The following is a 12,519-nucleotide window of genomic DNA, read 5'->3' as shown; positions in this document are numbered from 1 at the left end:
GCCACCTACTATTTCACAATAGTATATAATAAATAAATAAATATGCAAAATAATCATATACTGTATTTTGAAAATATTGCAAAAAAGGAAATACACTGCTCGTTACTAAAATTTTCCGACTGAGAAGTTATTATTATTACTATTATCTTCTTTCCTCTTCTTATGATGGGCTTTTTTCAGGCCCATGACGGGCGCTGGTACCAGCTGCATTTGGAAGCCATGTTCAGTTATTTTTATTATTGGTCGAAGAACTCTTTGATTATCCTACAGGTGTTTCTGGACTTCCTTGTAGGTTTATAATTATTAATCTGTTTATTGATTATGACTTCTCAAACTGTACATCCGCCTGGCTAGAAAAAGAATAAGAGATAACTATCACGTACATGTATCTTTATTGAAATCAGCGAATATTTTACATGGATGCCTGATGCAATACCCATAATAGCAACAATGCTAGTGGTTTAGCATAAATAGGAATGAAAACAGGAAAAAACAAGTTGTTAACACAGGAAATGAGAAAACTTTTTTCCTTTTTCTTTTTCTTTTTTTTTTTTTTTCACAACGGAAACATACCGATCAAGAAAAAAAAATAGTCACTCAGCTGAAGACGAGAGCTGCTCCATAATGATAAGTCTTCTGTAGGATTTATCCTCAATGAATTTCTTATAGTCAACAATTATCTCCTGTACGTTTTGCAGCATCTCCATGGGCAGGAATCTGTCGCCTTTCCTGAACCTTCATGCCACAGACTGTAGAGAATGGAGGGCTCTTAAAAGTTTCGGGGATTCTCAAATTATACACTCCAATTACAAGAAAATAATAATGTTGAAGTATTTACAAGGAGTTAGTAAAATATGAATCTGTTTCCACAAGAAAAATCAAGTTTAAATTAGTTTAAAATAGTTTAACTTAGGCGAGTTCAGTTTTTTTCCCCTTAAATTAAATGAATTATTGATCACAGAAAAAGAAAAAATCATTTTCTGTGATTAAACGTTTTCATATTTTCTATAATTAGAAATGAGAAGTAAATATAGTTATCTCCATATCAATTAATTGGACACCTGAATGACTTAAATATTAACCCCGAAGCGATTTGTGTGGACAAGGTCTACAGATCAAAAGTTTTTGCTGATACTTACACCACCATGCAAATTTAGACACTTCAATTCTCCTTCGGTCTCCGTGGGCTTCTGTGTTTGAGGATGACCTAGGCTCCATCTCCTGTTCCGGAGAGCCTTCTACAACTTTCCGCCACTCCCGTACTCTTCTTGGGGGGATGCTGAATGCGTTTAGTGCTGTAATTAATTTGACTAGATCTCTATATCTTTTATATTACTCAATGTATTATACAGGTTGATTCACTACCAGTGCGACAAACTTGCAGAAGGTGTAGGGGCCACAAAGACGAATCGGAATCACATAGCATTGCAAGGTCCGAAATGCCTTCGTAATGCGGTAGAGGACGTTGAACGGGAGGTCGCGTGAACAGCGATCCCTGGAAGTCAGCATTTGCGAACCGTTTCTGTTGAAAAAACCAAGTAGCAAAATTCCTCCGGAGTGGATAATCCGCAGGCTCCAATGATTGGACGCGTTGCAGATGGTATGAACTCATTTGGTTTGTTGACAGTATCCTCCATACAGTGGATTGGGAAATACCCAATCGTTGGCCTATCGCTCGAGTACTCGTACTCGGATTGCCTTCAGCAAGACGTTGGACATTCTCTTCATTGTCTGGCGTCCTCGTCATTCGCTCTCGATTCATGGTACCTCTCGTGAAACAACCAGTCTCACGTAACCTTCTGTGCACACGTGCGAAAATCGTATGATGAGGAGCACACCTGTGCGGGAAACGTTCCTGGTACAAGCGCAGAGCGGCGCGCCCGTTACAGTCTGCAGCTCCATATGCGAGGTGCATGTCGGCCAGTTCAACGTTTGAATACTCGTCCATCCTACTGCCTCTGGAACTGGTTCGCAAATGCTGACTTCCAGCGGGATCGCTGTTCACGCGACCTCCCGTTCAACGTCCTCTACCGCATGATGAAGGCATTTCGGACCCTGCAATGCTATGTGATTCCGATTCGTCTTTGTGCCCCTTACACCTCCTGCAAGTTTGTCGCACTGGTTTGTCACATAAATTAAACTACGTACGTAGTGTGAAAGGCATCGTTTTTAATGGCTACCTTCACAACGATATACCAGGTATTGCACTACTGTGAATAAGTAACGCTTACCTAACAGAGAAGACTAATGTTATTTATTCTCAGTGTGGATACCACCACCCAGACGGCACCGTTTCAAAGCTGTTGGCCTATCATCAGTGGGTGGGCAGGTACCCAGATAATGCAAACATGCCATCACAGTTGCGAAGTGGTTCCACAATATGTATCATTCTGTACACCATTTGGTATCTCTCATATTGTGGAATTAACTTCGCAACTGTGATGCACGTTTATATTACCAGGGTACCTGCCCACCCACCCACCGATGAAAGGCCATCAGGATTTGAAACGGTGCCGTCTGGGTGGTGGGATCCACTGAGAAAAAATAACATTAGTCTTCTCTACTAGAGAAGCGTTACTTATTCGAAGTAGTGCAATACCTGGTATCTCGTTGTGAAGGTAACCACAATATGAGATACAATTAAAAACGATGCCTTTCACACTATGTACGTAGTTTAATTTATGGGTAAACTATGTTGTATTTACATCGATATTATATAGTTAATTTAATCCCATATCATATTATTGCCTTGTGCATTTAATTTTCAAATATTACTCAACGTATATATTGTTTTAATCTGTTATAGTTGTCTTTACCCACCTAGCAAATGTTTGCTGTCTAGGGGTGGATGTAACTTCTCTTTATTAATTACTAAGATTATAACTTTGTAAAGCACTTTTACATTCTCTAAAAACTTAGCTGTACAGTTTTAATTACTACTGTATAATATTTATTACAGTTCTCCCGTATACTTTTTTAAGTCTCCTTCCTCTATATATGCACTGGTGTTCAACGAAAGTGCATCATCACTTAAAATTGTAATTGTCGTTCGAATAACTTAAGTATTTAAGTTATTTCTTACAATATTTCTTACAGATTGCATCAGATAAGATTTACACGCGTAGGTGATGACGTAATATTGCATCAGCTGTTACTTTCAGCTATATAAGCACGCTCTGCAAGAGTTGCAGTCATTCTTTGCTTCTGTCAGGATGGCGAGTTGCGTGCGGTTGACGCCACGAAGAAAGAGTGCTATTGTTGCTTTACCTGAGGAATGATGTTCTTCCCGTCATATTGCTTTTAGAGTGTCTTGTAATCAGTCGATAGTGAGTAGATTTCTTTCCAAACTCAAGAATACTGGTTCTGCTGGTAGGAAAAAAGGAACCGGACGCAAACGAGTCTGTACGCCAAACAGGACCGCGTTTTGAAGCGGTTAGGCCTTAAAAACAGTAAAGCTTCTTCGTCTTAGCTGAAAAGAGAATGAGGAGAACATACAGGAGTGGTAGCAAGTGCAGTAACAGTCAGAAGACGCCTCTTCAAAAATGAACTTCTACGATGTCGTCCTAAGAAGAAGCCCTCCTCACACAAAAAATGAAAAAGGCCCGATTAATTTGGTGTAAGGAGGATGTCAAATGGATCCCCGAGCAGTGGAAGTCAGTTATTTTCTCGGATGAGAAGAAATTCAACCTGCATGGCTCTGATGGGAGACAAACAATTCGTCGTAGATTTAGTGAAGAACTAATATCATCCAGACTGTATGGTGTCTACAGTGAAAATCCCTAACAGCCAAATGATATGGGGATGCATTTCGTATCACCTGCAGTTTATAAAAGGTTCCGTAAATGCCAATGGATACCTGGCTATATTGGAAGACAAATTGCTGCCAACCATTAGAGACTGTTTCAGCCTGCCAAGTAACTGCATCTTTCAGGACGACTCTGCTCCTTGCCATCGGGCGAAAAGTGTAAGTAGGCACTTCCGTAGTTACTTTAGCTTCATTTCTGCATTAGAGTTTCGACAGTAATGTGTTTAGATGAGAAAATGGTTGGAAGAACCATTTGGAAGAAATAACATTACAACTCTTAGATGGCCAGGAAACAGGCCCGGACCTGAATTTGGCATCGTGTGGAATCTGCAGTTGCCAGAAAGAAACCAAAGACCCTTCGTGAACTTCAGGAAGCCATAATTCGTGTTTGGAACCACGAACTATCGGTTGATTATCTTCAGAAATTGATCTTTTCAATGCCTCGACGGTGTGCTGCTGTCATCAGGGCCAGAGGCAGTTCAACTAAATATTAGTTTGCATCTGGTGAACTTTTCATTTTGTTTTCCAGTTAAAATGATAAACTGAAGAAAACTGAGCGCTTCTGATAACATTTCAGTCATAATTCTCGTGTTTACCAAAACTGTTGTACAAAGGTTGCAAATGCTCATTTTGGAATATTTTGAGAGCACCTGTCAAATATTACTTAGCTTTGCCTTAACTATTGATAAATGTCTTTTGTTTATATTTCTATTTGTGATGCTATTAATTAATGTAACATGCCATCGCAAAAAAGGGTTAGAAATGTGAAATTCCTAGGTGATGCACTTTCTTTGAACACCAATGTATATGTATTTCTTCACAAGCGACACCACATTCACGACTCTTACATAACAATACCCGCGAAGTCTGTAGACAGTCTAAAGCTAACAAAACTACATTTAATCTACACCCAATAACAAATTTAATTTTTCCAAAAAAATTTCATGGAAAAAAAGAAATAATTTACGGATTTCTATTTGCCCGATTTTAATGTAATGTATCAACAAATATTTTTAAAAGACCCAAATATAAAATTTCATGAAAATCCGTCCACTGAGAGTTGAAATAGTTGCGGACGGACAGACAAGACAGATGGACGGACATGGGAAGAATATGGCGCATGTATGCAAACGTGTACCTGACAATGCACTGTTTGTTTCTTTAGTATTCTGTTGAGACAGTTCAGGATTGAAACTACGTCTTTAGAACAGTAATGTGATGAACTCATAGATGAGTGTTGGCTTGATGGTGTCGACATTTGAGGCTGCAGTTATTTCATTCACTTTGGGAGAATCGATCCTATTAATTAATAGTTTGGCAAGGATGAAGGTTTTTCCAAGAACTTTGATTTTCCATGGAACATATTCATCTTTGCATGCAGTATTTCTCAAGAGATGATGAACGAGTTTCCTCCAATCCTACTCAGCCATCTCAGAATTTAGTACTCAATTCCCAGGAACTTGAATAGTTGATAGGGTTGAGGACTAGATCTAAAGCTAACAAAACTACATTTAATCTACACCTAATAACAAATTTCATTTTTCCAAAAAAATTTCATGAACCTTTCAATGTATTTGCAGACACACTGAAAGGTGCCTCAAGCGCAGTTTATATACGGGGTACACCCACTGAAATGTAACAAATTTGAATTCGAGTCCATATCAATATTATGTATTTAATTATAAACATGTAATTAATTTTCAGTCATGGATGAAATGAAGCAATGTATTTATAAGTAGTACCTTGCTAGCCAAGCAGGCTCTTCAGGAACAAATGTAAATTTTAATTAAAATGAATAAATAATAATATTATTAATATTATATATTTTGTTAATGTACGTATGAAGGTGAAATTTGTATATCACAGTTTCTCACCTTCCAGATTCAATTATGTCGAACCCTCTTCTTGAGAAAAAGCAAAAGACGTGTTATGGATGGCTGAACGGAAGTCAACTACTGTACTGTGGTGCAACGATGCTTACCAAGGTATCACAGCAGCTAGCAGAAGTGTAAACATGGATGAAAAAATTCGAGGAGACCGGCAACGTCCTGAAACAAAATGATGGCGTGCGTGCTATCTTCCGAAGAACAAGGAACTCCACGAGCTTCTTGAGCTTTCTTCCGTTATGTGGAATGAGTGGTGAAATGTGGAGATAGGCAGTGCTGATTTGTGATAAGCTCCACCGAACTAAGGCTATGAAGTGTCAGTAACAGCGTTTATTCTTCGGTTGGTTTGCCTCTTTTGCTGGACTGATTCAAAACATCAATTTCCAGATAAAAACCATGCAACCTTGCTCGAGACTGACTAACTCGGCCACAGTGGAAGGGGGGGGAGGGAAAGCCGATAAAAACTCTCCCTTCGAGACGGGCTTCTTTTATCGGCTTCAGACTCAAGATTTTATCACATTTGTAAGGATGCTAATTGTAACCACTGTCCTACCGCAAGGGCGTAGGGCGGTGGTTAACCACAATTACGAGCACATCACAGCTGTTCATCTTTTTTTTTCAGGGTAGCAAACAAATACTTAGACGGATATTGGTATTGTCCTGTACACAATTATTTTTGACTTTTATAACTAATTTCCCTGGGAATTCTGAGATCCACATGGTAATTAAAAAAATAAAATAAAATAATAATAAAAAAACAGTGATATTAAGGCCGCCCGAGAATCAACTCATCTGCTCATGTGTAATACGTCCATTATGAGTTCTCTGGTCGATTTTCCTGCGTCACTGAGGGGATTCGAACTCAGTCCTTTTCTATCTTGTGGTGGGGATAGTGATGATCAGGTGCGGCTCGTCCATAGGCACTGCGGCACTGCAGCACCTCCAGCTATTTAAATCTAGATATACAGTGAACAGAGTTATATGAAATTTTGTGAAGAACAATGTAACGCAATGAATATTTTTATTAACAGGACCCCGCATATAGTATGGGCATCCTTTATTTCCAGTAATCATTTCAATAATAAACGAATAAAAACACGAAATCGTTTCCAAGTTTGAAGTTTAATTAACCGTAAGCCTCACTGTGCGCCAGACAGTGACACATTTTGCATTCCAATGAATATCTGGTAGTTGGTTGCCATTGGCAACTTGCCAATAGGTAAAACGAATCAAAGTCACTGTAAAGTGCGCAGTGCAGATTTCATCACTGACCATGATAAGTGTGTAGCCACAATGTCGGTGTCTTTTTGTTATTCGCCCGAATTCCCATTAAGTAACTAAATAATATCAGTGTTAAGTCAATACTCAACATTCAACAGTGTAATTATGTGATTACAGCTTAATTGCGAATTGAGCTTGAACTTTGTAAGTTGAAGTTATATTATGAGGTGATGTGTAAGTAAAACAATTATTTCTACGACACACGATTTTGTGAAATTTGATTCGATCATGGCCTCCATGCTTCCCCATTAAGTAAATCGCATGACAGTGAATAAACTTCAGCAACTTAGTTTTTTATAATTATCTCTCCAAAAAAAAAAAAAAAAAAAAAAGCGATTAAAAGAGAAGGCCGCCCCACACCAAAGATTCAAATTTCTCAGTGGGGAATAAGTAATAATAAGAAATATATTCGCAGTTTTAAAACTGAATGGTACCAAAGGAAAAGTTTACTGTTCGGAGGGGACTTGGGACTGTTCGTGGACAAAAAGTGGCTTTGCAAACATAAACAGAATGAAAGAAAAAACTCTACATGAGAGTTCGAAGAAACATATTGATAATGTGATTTCACTATCGCTTTTAGGAAGCGTAAATATTAAAGAACAGCTTACAGACTTTCGATCTGCAAACATAATAGAAAAGTTACCAAGAATCGTGAGGTATTATCTAAAATAATAGACTGCATTCAATTTTGTGGACAGTTTGAAATTCCTTTACGTGAACATGACGAAAAATACGATTCTAAAAATCCAGGAGCATTCGGAAGATTAATAAATTTCGCCTGTACATTAGATTCCAATTTAAAGAATCATTTAGAAAGTAATGCAGCATTTAAAGGCATTTCAAAAACTATTCAGAATGATATTCTTGACTGTTTGCTGCAAATATGCCGGGATGAAATAAAAAGAGAAATTAAAGAAGCTTCATTCGTAGCTGTCATGGCTGATGACACAACAGATGTTTCAGAACATATACAAATAGTAACTGTTCTGAGATATGAACTGAATGGAGACATCGTCTTAAATCACAGAATTCGCACATTTTTGTGGCCCTCCCGGAAAAATGAATTGCCCTAACTATAACCGGTATAATGCTATCTGTTCCATGGTTAAAACCCTTCTCCCAATCGTATTTCTAGAAGAAAATGTGTTCATCGTTATCTTCCAAATAGAATAGAGACTTGTCATTGAAGACCACTCAGCACCAATCAATCCTTTCCCAGTACCCGCTGCAGAAGCTGGTGTGAGAACCTTTAAACAAGGACTGCATTAAGTCTGGGACCACGCTGTTTAAAATCTAGTGGTGAGACTTTCGTGGATCTGGGTTCCGTGGCGAATTAGATTCAGGTTCATGCAACCCTTTCGCGCTTTCTTCTTTTGTCAGCATTGTAAGAAACAAACTCTCAGCTACAGCGCCTTCTTGTTTATGACAATATGTGCGCCTGGTCATCTTGTAAATATTTAAAATTTGATAGTTTAATATCATTGGCTCCATAAATTGTTGATAATATTCTTAAACTTTCCTTTCTCATTCCTAGAGGGCGCACTAAAACTGAGAATTCGGACTTTGGTCATTAGCAAATTATTCGATATACAAAAATAAACAAAATATTGTTTATTCACATCTAATGGATTATTTAAATCTTTCTCTGTGTCAGTTATTTCTGACAGACGTCAAATTAGTGAGTGAGATAAGACAGACCTCTTTTTAAGCATGGCGAGACGTGATACGCCTTTGCCTAGGATTAAAAATATCTTTCTATTCGTGAAGTGTTGAGGTCACCATCGATATTTCACCGAGCTACTCATTTGATGTTCCTTCATGACAAGTATGATACCCTTCTGGTTTCGCATCTGCGCTACATCGTTGCTTTAAGGTCAACCGTGGGAAGTGTGTCATTCTAATTTATCCGTTCTTTCTTGGTATCTTCACAGATGTATTAAAAGAAATTCAAACCGAGTTCTGGAATAGGTGTTGATGTTGGCAAAGTGTTTATGTCAGCGTCATATTTTAAAGGTGCCACACACTGTTTCAACTGCACACAGCCAAAACATCACCAATAGATAAACAGTTACATATGATCTCTTCTCTTTTTATATAATCCTGTCAGAAGCTACAAATGAGTGTTTTAATAGCTGCTTGAGTTTTCTAATTCATGTATAGGTAAGCTTCGTATTACGTCAGTTTCTTCTCAGGACTACTGGCCCCATCACTTTCCAAACTACCCTCCCACAGGGACATAAATCAATAACATTGCCCGATAGATGTTTAAAAAGTTATACATCGATGAAGGAGTGAAGACCTTGCACTTGGGAATAGTGAATGAACGAGGCCATGACCTTGGCCATGATCATTACCAACCGACTATTGCCCAATATTTCGAAAATCCAACTCAAAGTAGATCAGTTCCATTATAACAGGCCTTAAGTTTATCGAAATATTCCAGCTATTAAGTGTTAATACAACTTTCCTATTATCAGCATAGTGTTGATAGAAATTATCATAAGCTAGTTTTATCAATGCTTCCTAGTTCCATCTAAAGTGTGCTGATTTAGTAGGTACAATGTTCGGTTTCTCGATAAAAATTGTTACTTTCAAGTACCATTTTAATCTTAAAGTATGAAAAGTTCCGTAATAATTAACTACACTGCTCGACAAAATTAACAGAACAGTAGTTTGTATCCTATTAACCCCAAACCACCTCAGAGCTAGTCGAAACTGGTGCCATGAATATGTGACTTGGAGCCCTGATAAATGGGGTACAGTTTTGTTCTCTGATGAGTCTCGTTTTAGCCTACAAACAGATTCTAGACGTTATTTCATCTGGAGACAACGAGGAATGCGGTACCATTCCTCCAACGTCACAGAAAGCGACAGAATAATTCTGTGGGACAGAATAATGATCAACTCCCCCTCTTCATGTTTTTGATAGGGGCACCGTAACTGCGCAGAGGTACCGCGAAGATCCTCGAACCTTATGTGCGACTCTTTAGGTGTGCGGTTGGCCCAAATTTTCTTTTCATGCACGACAATGCCACTGCACATCGAGCTCACTTGGTGGAGGAACATCTCGAAACTGAAGATATTCAACGACTGCCATGGCCATCAAGATTACCAGACTTAAATCCAATCAAACATGTGTGGAACGCCCTTGGGTTTCGCATTGCACGCCGACAGCTAATTCCTCGGTCACTTGGTGAGCTAAAGTATGCGCTGGTGGAAGAATGGGGTTTGTTGCCACAGAATCTTATAGACACCCTTATATCGAGTATGGTTCACTGCTGTCAGGCCTGTTTAGCCATTGGATAAGATGATATTGCCATACTAATGTCATGTGAGGATATTTTCGAGCATCTTGTATCGACTTCTGTAATGTGACCTTTTTTTTTGGTAATTCTTATACAACCCCTATACATGTCCCTTTTACATGTCCGAAGTTTCTGGCTGTTTCCTCATTTCTGTGGTACCCCACCAGCTTCCCGCTTCGTCGCAAGCTGCACGAGTACACCACGTTATCTACGTGTTCTGTTAATTTTGTCGAGCAGTGTATCTTAAAGCCATCAATCTTTCGACGTTTTATAGATATGTTTATATTACAAGGCTGCCAAGTTCAAACCACGCTTTATAGATATATTTATATTACAAGGCTGCCAAGTTCAAACCACGTTTTATATATATGTTTATATTACAAGGCTGCCAAGTTCAAACCAGCTCACTTTTACAGAATGCATGAAATTCCAAGGTGAACCATACGTATATTGAAAAATTCCACTCTCGACTTCTGTTCTATTGTACAAAATATAAGTCATTTCATGCTGTTAATTTTAATTTTTATTTTATCCATCACGCATTTCTCATGATGCGTTTTAGGATATATACCCATGATCAACAAACATCACAATATACAATGAATATCATATATACATAGTATTCAGTCTCCATCACTTATTTTAAGAAAAACATGATTTTTCATGGACAAATTAAAAATCATGTTTCGACCAGTTCCTTGTAACAGAAAAGCTGGAATTTGTGTCCAATCCTCCTTCACTGCAGTCTTCAGTTCGCCTGTAGAAGAGGGGCGTTTTTCCCTCATCCTGATCAGCCGTCCAATTCATTCCAAAAGTTTATTCTTGTGTAAATAGGTCTGATGAGATGCTTCGCTTTGTTAGGATAATCCGCATCTGCTGATATTAAGTGGGCCTGATTGCATTGTTTTTGGATTATGAGCGAAGACAACCAAGGCCATGGGATGCAGTACTGTATATTGTGTAAATTGCGAGTATCCTATAGTTAGCTTGGCTGCTTGAGGGATCAAAAATTTGAGTTTCTCGGAGATTAAAGCCATGTTACTCCTCGTCCGAGGACAATTATCTAACCCATAAAAGTTCCAGTCTATACGCGACTGACATCCAAGTCTTTTCTACATCATGGAAGCAACAAATTAGCTAGATAAAAGTACGGAATTTTGCAAAAACCAAACCCTAAACCAGTTTCAAGTAATAAGTTAAATGATTACGTTTCATAAATCATTTTTGAATCCTGTCCTCAGTCTTAAGGGTGATCTCTAAATCCATTTGTACAATTGGCTATTCACAATTTCCAAGTAACTGGACACCATTGTTTTCACAGTCTTTTGTACCTTCTGAATAAATCAGTGACTCCTCAAATCGGTATATAAGGAGGGCATATGGTCCACATTACTTAGTTGTTTTTGTCACCGCACGTAGAGTCGAGTTGATTGATTTCGAGAAGGGTGTTTATCGTCGGATGTCACATTGCTGGCTTCTCAATTCTGACAATTACAGAGAGATATCATCATCCAAATTCGACTGCTGGTGAAGTTATCATGAATTGAAAGCATAACAGTACCACCACCATCCAGCAATGCGCACATCCCATGCCCCATCGGTAGCTCAGCTCCTATTCTGTACAATATTCCTCATATTCTGAACAATACTACTGCAGTCCATCAGAAAGTTCCCCCAAAAAGGTTGAGTTTCTCATAGCGGCAAAAGGGGACCCGACATTCTCTTGAAGTGAATGTCAGTGACGTAAATGTGAAATACATGTGTCCGGATAATTTTTGGAAGGTAGCATACATTTAACAGTAACACATATAAACGAAAAAAATGATAAATGTTATTAAAACAAATTTATGACGTTAAAAAGCCACACAAAGCGGAGAACACATTCAATTGAAGAAATTCAACACAGAAATAAATGAAAAGGGAAAATAATGGAAAGTTACCGGCATTAAAAGAGAAAGGGGAATACAGCAGACAGACTGATAAAAACAAAGACAAAATTCATGCAGTGATACCTTATCACTTGAACGCACCGTAAACTTATCTTTGGTCTCCTTGAGACCATGAAAATCGACAGATGGTAAGAGTTCAAGGAAATACAAAGTCGTAAATTGTTTCGTTTTGTCCATATCTCTGAAACGCCCAATTTCACTTGATAATTTTGTAGAGGCACATGATCTATTGCAAAAGTGAAATGGGATTCGAGTGTGTGTTGATATAGTAATCATTGGAATTGAAGAATGAT

At 38.3% G+C, this 12,519-nt stretch overlaps 1 long non-coding RNA gene across 1 annotated transcript in view; it reads right to left on the bottom strand.

Annotated features, from left to right (window-relative positions):
• Positions 1-682: 682 nt before the first annotated feature.
• Positions 683-12,519, bottom strand: part of LOC150087506 (uncharacterized) — a 42,661-nt gene continuing 30,824 nt past the window's right edge. The window contains exon 3 of the long non-coding RNA XR_016546884.1: positions 683-768. This is a non-coding gene — a long non-coding RNA (uncharacterized LOC150087506). The remainder of the gene's footprint in view (positions 769-12,519) is intronic.

Source organism: Mastigoproctus giganteus, chromosome 4 (assembly GCF_048544385.1).
Source record: "Mastigoproctus giganteus isolate SK-2022 chromosome 4, ASM4854438v1, whole genome shotgun sequence".
Classification (NCBI taxonomy): domain Eukaryota; kingdom Metazoa; phylum Arthropoda; class Arachnida; order Uropygi; family Thelyphonidae; genus Mastigoproctus; species Mastigoproctus giganteus.
The sequence above is the reverse complement of the archived record's forward strand: the minus strand, read 5'-3'. Positions and strand labels throughout refer to the sequence as shown.